The sequence below is a fragment of the Benincasa hispida genome, unplaced genomic scaffold, assembly GCF_027475165.1.
Source record: "Benincasa hispida cultivar pf3 unplaced genomic scaffold, pf3_genome.v1.1 HicScf1534, whole genome shotgun sequence".
NCBI lineage: Eukaryota > Viridiplantae > Streptophyta > Magnoliopsida > Cucurbitales > Cucurbitaceae > Benincasa > Benincasa hispida.
The window spans coordinates 26,260-35,364 of record NW_028325892.1 but is presented as its reverse complement, the minus strand read 5'-3'; the positions used below and the strand labels follow the sequence as shown (position 1 = coordinate 35,364).

Sequence of the window (9,105 nt, the reverse complement as noted above, 5' to 3'; positions counted from 1 at the left end):
GAAAAGGAAAAGGGTAAGACTGTTCACCCTTGTATAGTCACACAAAAAAGAATAAAGCTGGAACTATAAAAACAAGCAAATAAAATAGAAAAAACAAAAAGTGCAATTTAGAAAATACAAAAAATAATAACATAAAGAATACAAAAAATGGAACTAATTAACGAATGTCACATTATAAGACAACAGAAGAAGAGAGAAAGTGAAAAAATCATAGTAGAAACAACAAACAACCAAAAGAATGTCACGAAAAATTTACGGTGAAAACAATTACCATTCGGACAAAAAAAGTATAAAAAAATTATACTTCTAGTCCCAAAGAAATTTAATTCAATAATACTTTAAAAGAAGAAAAAAAATCTACAAAAAATAACAATAAAGTGAAACTAGAACATCACACATATAAAAATCTATAAATTAGAACAGTCCACATCTGAATCAAATAAAATATAAAAGTGAAACTAGAAGAGAAAAATTATAATTAGAAAATAATATAAAAAACTAATGATGGACACTAGAAGAGAAAAATGATAATTATTTGAACAATCTATAATTCAAACAATATTGATAATAGTAGAACTAAAATAAAGTCCCATAAAAGAAACATATTATAAAAATATGATGTGCAACAATGCACTGTATTAAATAACTAACAAAGCAATATAACAAATAAAAAATATTATGCACAAAGTAAAACTAAAGCAATATACCAAAGAAATATATTATAAAAATATGATGCGCTTGCACAAATTTAACTAACGAAACAATATCCCAACTAATAATACACAAAGTAAACTAAAATAGGAGAGGGAGTGACGAATTAAAAATTAGAACCAAAAAATTATAAAACTAAGAGAAATATAGTACTTCAAAAAAATAATATTTTGCAAAAAAAATCAACAAATAATAGTCAAGAAATACATATGCTTATAAATGAATTATTTTGAAGAGAAAGAATGATAGCTCATTCATAGTTAAATAAACAAACAAATGCACCAAATTCATGTCACTCACACAAAAGAGAAGTGTGCATACAAAACTATATAAATACAACCATGCCAAAAGAAAAATAAATACTATATTTGATATAAATGAAACAAAATATAATAATCTATTTAAACAACTAAATGAGTAATCATCCATAATTGGTCTAAATTTCATAAAGATTTCTATATGGATTAGAACAATCCATATAGAAAAAATATACCAAACACAATCCATAATAGAGAACAAAACATAATTAAACTAGAAGAATATGTTACACAACAGAGAAAGTGATTTTTTTCAACCAATACGTAAAATAATATATAAAAATAATAAAATAGAGAATAAAGAAAGTGAAAAATTTTGAGCAAACCATATAATGCCCAAACAATAGAACCCAATACTTTAATTGAATCAAAAGAGGTAAGAGAAAGAGTGAAAAAAAATTAAACTATCCATGCCAAACAAAATAAATAGTTATTTCATCTTGGGTCCGAAAGAAATATATATAAAATATCTTCTGTAAAAAATACTAAATGAAAAGAATAAAAATGTACAAAGAGTAATAAAATAGAAAAGAATAATGTGAAACTGGATGAGGATATTTGAAGAGTGCGCACCCCACCAAATTATGGTAAAAAGCAAATAAAATAAAACAAAAACAATAACACAACATAGACTAAGGGTGAAAAAAATTAAAACCTTATCCATTAATGGAAAGGCATGTCTAAAGATATATAAATTCTACATTTATCCAACACATAAGAATCTATTTCTAAAAATGTCAAAATGAATAAATAAAAATGTACCAAAAAATAAATAACAATACAAAAACTGATACTCAAGATGACACATATTGTTAGAAAAAAACCATCCATAGTGCAAAATGCAATTATGCCAAAAGAAAAAATGACCAAATGGTTACCAAAGAAGTACAAAAAATATAATAATATTAAAAGGAATACGAAAAGAAAGATGAAAGATATAGTTTAACCATCCATAGTGCAAATGACCACCATGACAGTACAAATAAATGCTACATCCAAAGAAATACAATATAATCAAATAAGTAAGAGAAGAAAGTACCAAAAATAATAAAACACACAAAAAGTTAACATTGTCAAGAGACTTACAATAATATGTAACATTAAACACAAAACTAATAAATTTAAAAAAGTGAAACTAATAAGACAAGGGAGTGATAATGTTACACTCTAAAGGAAAAGGTACTTTTTGAACCCTTAGCATATAACCCAAAATATTAAAAACTAAAAGACAAAAAGAGATCATAGAAGAGGGGGAAATTGAAACAATCCAGTAATAACATTTGAAATAATAATGTTGAAATTTACTAGCGGAACCGGACCAAATAAAGCTAGAAGAATAAAAAAAAAAATTAAAATAGAGAACAAAAAGTGAAATTTAAAAAATACCAAAAATTAATAAAATAGAGAATACAAAAATGGAACTAATTAAAGAATGTCACATTATGAGATAAGAGTAATCGAATCCATAGTAGAAACAATGTAACAAACAAACAAAAGAATGTCACGAGTGAAAACAATTAAACCATCCGTGCAAAAAAATATTAAATAAATTATACTTAGTCTCAAAGAAATTTAATTCAATATTCTACTTTAAAATAAGAAAAAAAAAATCTACCAAGAATAACAATAAGGTGAAACTAAAACATCACTCATATAATTAACAATCCACATCTGAATCAAATAAAATATAAAAGTAATCAATAAAATATAAAAGTGAAACTATAATAAATTAAAACAATCTAAAAAGTCACATATTAAAAAAAAATGAATGAGAGAATGTAACAAAATATAATTAACAACAAACCACATCTGAATCAAATAAAATATAAAAGTGAACTATAATAATAAAGAACAATCTAAAAAGTCACATATTAAAAAAAATGAAAAATGTAACAGGAAAAAACTAATTAAATCCCTCTTTCCAGGGATGTCGATATAAAATTAACATACTCCATATATAATTAGAATAATAATCACGATTAATTAAGCAAGGAAATGCTTGGTGCAATAATTAAGGTTAATTAATTAAAATTGAAGACAATAAAGAAATGTAAATTACTTACCACCGGATTCCGATGCGTAGGAATGAATGTTCCCCAATTTACTTACCACCGGATTCCGATGCGTAGGAATGAATGTTCCTCAATTTGTTGTGCATAATTTTGGGATTTCATCGCCTCATTTTGGTTGAAGATTGATTAGAGAATTAATTAGAACCTAATAATGAAGAAGAAGAAAATTAAGGAAGAGATCAAATAATTTTAATTACACACCATCCATAGATCAAATGAAAGAAGAGAAAAATAGAGTTCCATAGATCAAACGGTCAACTCAATTATAAACCCTAATCCATAATTATAAACAAAAATAAGAAGAACATAATTCAAGCAATTAGTATTTTAATTAGAAGAAGAAGAAGAGGAAAAAGAAATTTGAATTTGAATTTTGAAAAGTAATTAATTGTGCCTGGGGAGCGGCCCCTCTACTTCACTCATATGAGAAGCCGTAAAAGGTACAAGCATTGAGAGGTAGTTCTTCTTCATTTCATAGGAAATTGGTTTCTCAACAGAAGCTAACGCCCAAAATACTGACCACAAAAGCAAAGAAATCAAACAGAAATGGAAATAGAAAAAGCTTGAGTTTGAGAAGAACAGCGTTGTCGGTTACCTTGGCATAATAATCCTTCCAGACTCTACGAGCGATTTGATGTCCACCCAAATCAAAGGCCTTGAATTTGATTTTTCCAATACCCCTCTCCTCGGAGGTGGGGTACTGGGTAGGCTGGTGCTAAACTAACCTCTAGAACAAGCAAAGAAAGAAACAAAGAACAATATATGAAACAAAACAGATGGTTTATACCCAGATCGTAAAAACAGAAATGGAATAAAGGGAAATGGAAGAAATGAATTGAAACCTCTTCTTTCAACATATGGAGGAGGGTGGTTTTTCCGGCATTATCGAGGCCGAGAAAGAGGATCTTGGCCTCCCTCGGTCTCAAGACGCCATAGAACCAGTCAATGAGGAACATTGGAGGAGCGGATTGAAAGCAGATCGGAGAGGATCTACGTCGGCGATTGAGGAATCTGAATGCTTTAAGGTCTTCGATCTGCTGCACAGAAAGGAATTTGGAATTGGGAATTTGGAAGGAGAAGGTGAGAATACGAAAGGGATAGAAAATAGAATACAGCTTTCTCGTATGAGTGAAAAAAATTTAAATTATATGAGTGAAGCAGAGGGGCCGCTCCCCCTTTTCACCGACCACACTAAAAAAAATAGCCGTTGCCGGTTGCCTCATAGCCGTTGCTGGTAAAAATAAGAGGAATCATTAACCGCTGCTTCAAGTTTAATTTGGTTAATTATTATATTTTCATTTATTTAATTTCAAATAAACACATATTCATTTCAAATAATAATAATAATAATTTGTTACTCAGGTTCATAAATTAATTGAAAAAAGGGTTGAGATGGGTTTTCTAAATTAAATTACAGGAAGTAAAATTAAAGTGATGAGATTAGTTAATCCAAAAATTAGAAAAGAATTAAATTTTGCAAGGCATGAGAGAATTGAGTGATTATTATTGGAGTGTTAAATAAAACAAGATGGTAATTGGTAGTAGCTCTTACTTAGATTACAGAGAATAAAAAGTTTGGTAGCTTGCAAGTGAGAGTGAAGCTGCTCTGCAATTGTTTTTTTTGTTTTGATTGAAGAAGAAGAAGAAGTTGCATGGTTACTGTTTGGTGAGAGAGAAACATTATATTAAAATTTCTAAATATTATATTAAAAATTACAACAAAATGACACCTACTCCCATCCATTAACACCACATAATTCCACTCACTCACACCTTTTACAACCAACAAAATGCCTAAATACAATGAAATTATTAACCAATTTTCATCTCCTAATTTTATTTACAAATCTACGGTTTTTTTTAATTAATTGTGTCCAAAACTTAATTGAAATTATTAACCAATTTTCATCTACTTTGCTTTTTATTGACATTATTATTAAGAAGTGTAAGCCTCCACATCCACAATTAGTTGAATGGTTTTCTCTTTTTGGATATTAGGAGTCTTTTAAGATTTGTAACTATTAATCAATTAAGAAAGTAACGGAAATACAATGACAAATAACCTAATATTTGATGGAAAATGAAAGCTGACTTACTTTATAAAATCTATTTGGTGGAAAATGAGATCTGATTTACTTTCTAAGTTTTAAGATTTTTACCCTTTTACATAAGTCACTATATGAATGGGCAACGTGCATACAGATTTGGCCTCTAAATGTCTTTCTTCAACACCCTTTTTTGGTGATTTACTTTCTTCCATAAACAGTAACAAGATGCCACCAAAAAGTCTAGCAAGGACCAATTTGTGAGAACTGCCTTTTAAAAGAGATAAAAAGGAATTGAATTTCTTCCAAGAGTTTTTACAAAGAACTCGCTTCTCTGTTAAATTCATTGAGAGAGAGGAGAAGAACATGTGGAGGAGTTTAAAGGATGGTAGATAGGTTGTTCCCTTAAGTATTTTATCCCAATCTTGAATAAGGGGCCCACCCACTCTATGGCTGAGAGGGACTCGGTTTATCAGTAGGACCATAAACCAATTGTTCATTAGTAGATCAGTGGAGACTTAAGAAGTAAGATGTAACATGGGTAAAACGATAATTTTGACCCAGTTATAATTTCGAACAACCTGTGAAGGATCGATTTACTGATTATGGTAAATCAAGTGGACAGAAATATATCTACAGTGAGGAGAGTGCAACTACTGGGCTTTAGAGTGCCCCAATAGTTAACGAGCATTGATTAATTTGGATGAAAAGAGTTTAGCCAATTAATCTCAAATCATTAGAGCTCATGATATGTAGGTTCATTAGGTTCCTCTACTAGCTCGTAAATAGATTAAACATTAGAATAGTATGTTGAGAGAATTTGAAATATTAAATTCAAATTAGGGTTTGGATTATTATATGTATAATTAACATTTAATTATCAAATTAAATGTATTTGGAGAATTGAAAATATTTAAATTTGATTTAAATGTTATATGAATAAGGATTCATTTTATGAAATAATTGTTTTATTAATTTAATATTTGATATTAAATTTAATTAATTTAAATATTTAATTACTTATTTAAATAAAATTAATTAATTTATATTAATTTTATTTAAAATTAAGTTTCAATTTAATTTAATTAAAATCATTTTTAAATGATTAAAAAAGAGAGAAAGTGATAAATTCTCACATTTCCCATTTTCTTCTTCTTTAATAGTTTGATTAAACACCTATAAATCCACTAAATCAATTTGATCCGGTGTCAAATTATGTTAATTTGACTTGCATGATATTTTCTATAAATAGTTGTTTTTAATTAATTTAAAGTCTTCGTGCAAATTTAACAATTGGAAAGAAAAATTGGTTTTCTCTCCAAGTCTCTCCCACTCCAAAATTCCTCAAAAAATCCTTCTCAATTTGGGTTCTGTAATGACCCGACCCCCTAGGACTTAAGTTAGGCCATTACTAAATACATGCATGCATGAAACTTAAAACGACACTTTTTTATGATGAAATAAATGCTAAATAAATAAGGTAAGTGCAAAAGGCTTTCATTAAATTCAAATATTAAAAACAACAATAAGGTACCCCGAAATTATAAATGATAATAAATAAGTCTGAAAACGATTTTTAATAGTAAGTTTCAAACACTAAAACTGAAAGTTAGAAAAAACATGAAAAGAAATCTAAATCTCATGAACGGAAGCATAAAACTAGTCCCAGTGGCTCGATCACAAATTCTGCTTGTCCATCGCCCATGCATCTCTACCCTTACCTGAAACAACAACATGAGAAAGAATTAGTATAAAATACTCAGTAAGTAACCCCACTACTGGGGTCAGGTTAGGCATCTATGTCCTCTAGATGTCTACCTCTGGTGGAACATATAAACTGTCCTAGTCCTCATGGGACACATACATACATGAAAAACTTAGTCCTATCTTACTGTAGCTAAATATGACCACTACCTCTGGTGAATCCCGAAAGAAACACAAACTGGTGAATCCCGAAAGAAACACAATATCTGGTGAATACCAAAGGAAACATAAACTGGTGAATCCCGAAGGAAACACTATCTGGTGAATCCCGAAGGAAACACAAACTGGTGGCCATTCTAACTAATCAGTAAAATCACTATCACAATCTCGACATCACAATCTCAACATGGTTCTATAACATACATATACATCTCATCATCATGATTCTACAATATACATATAAATTTCTTCATCATAGCTTTACAACATATGTATGCATCTCATTTTCCTCAGATTTAGCAGGATCTCCAATAAAAATAATATACTAAAATCATACTAGAATTCAAACATCTCTATGCGCAACTAGCCTTTCAAACTCTTATATCAACAAGGCATACATAAACATCAAACTATCAATATATCCTCAGTAAATCATATTTGTCAATTCCCGACTCCAGTCATTTCAAACCTCAGTCAATGAAGGCAGACATAAATATCATGCTAACTAATGATCCTCAATAAATCATAATTATCATTGTCAAGCACTAGGGCAGTTCCAGTAGTAAGATTACTTACCTCAACTTGGTAAAAAACGCAAAACAAAATCTCATTAGAACTTCTTTAACACACTTGAAATACTTAAAGTTGTGGCTTGGTCCAAGACAAATTTCAATACTCGATTTAATTAGTCAATCTGATCATGAATTAAATCCAAAATCAATAACTTAATTTTCCCACTATTACTCTCAATCCAAAAGAATAACTATCCAACAACTTACAAAGATTACCGATCTTCACTAATTTTCTACAAAACAAAATGGTATCTAGCTTGATGGTCAATTCCTCACAACTTCCAAAACTTGAATCTAAGTTTAAAACCAAAGAGAGGTTACTAATTTAACCCAAAATCAAAGGGATGAACTTCACCACCCAAATTATAGGAAACATAAGTCTTACCCAAGGTTTTCCTCAAAATTCCAGAAAAGATCAAGGCAATGGTGGCCAACGGCGCGTCGACTTGTGGCTACCATAGATAGGCAGCGTGTGTTGCTTTCGGACGGCATAAATTGTTTAGGCTAGCGGCCTGGTAGTGAAGGTCTTGTATGAGGAGGGTTTGCAAGAGTGGAAGAGAATGGGAATTTCTAGTTAAGATCAAACCGTCCAAAATGAAACTCTATATGTCTCGAACAGACTGACCAAATTTGAGCACGATCCAATGGTTCAAACTCTGGCAATTGACAATTTTGTGGAAGCTGTCACTAAAAAACCGAATTGTTTTCTCCCCAATTTTTTTACCTCTTTTCACTCTCATTTAATTTCAAAAAAAATCTCAATTCTTTTATTTTTTCCAAATTTTGAAAAGATAAATAAAATATTTTATCACAATATCTCCAAAATCTCCAAAGATTTTATTAAATTTAGAAATCAATTAACTTTTCAACTTCAAAAACAAAAATTAAAGGGTATAGCATCCATCAATTTGATATAAATTAAATCCTTCTAAATATTTAAATCAATTCAAAACCACATGACATTAATTATCTCTTTTATTTTATTTTTTTTAAGTTGGCCCTAAAATCCAAAATCAAAGGGAAGCAAAATTCAATATTTTCAAGATAATCAGTTCGAATATCTAATCAATTAAATTCAATTTAACCAATAAAAGTTTTTCAATTATTTCAATTTAACCCTCAATTTTCCAAATGAAAGGAAAATTTAAACTCAATAATTTTAAATAATTAACTTAAATTTTCTTGAAATTCGGGATGTTACAGGTTCCACCACCCAATTTGGGTTATTTTGAAACTGCTTAAGCGACCTTTTGATGAATTGATGCTAATAGAATTTCGATAGCTCCAAGACACCACAAGATAGTGATGACCTTGCACCGATCAACTTCTCAATCTTGTCTACATCCACACCCTCATAGATGTGATGGCAACCAAAATCCTTGTAAACAGAAAGGAGGGGTCACTCTCCAGACACAAAGCTTTGCTTTGGGAAGCACTTTTGCTTTCCAAAGAGAGATAGCGGGAG

General features: G+C 29.6%; 1 long non-coding RNA gene across 1 annotated transcript; it reads right to left on the bottom strand.

Moving 5' to 3' along the window:
* Window positions 1-489: 489 nt before the first annotated feature.
* On the bottom strand, window positions 490-4,165 carry LOC150031002 (uncharacterized). The gene is made up of 3 exons (XR_016526285.1): window positions 3,943-4,165; window positions 3,696-3,827; window positions 490-3,245 (listed from the first exon to the last, which is right to left on the bottom strand). It is a non-coding gene; the product is annotated as an uncharacterized LOC150031002 (long non-coding RNA).
* Between the last annotated feature and the right edge of the window lie 4,940 nt (window positions 4,166-9,105).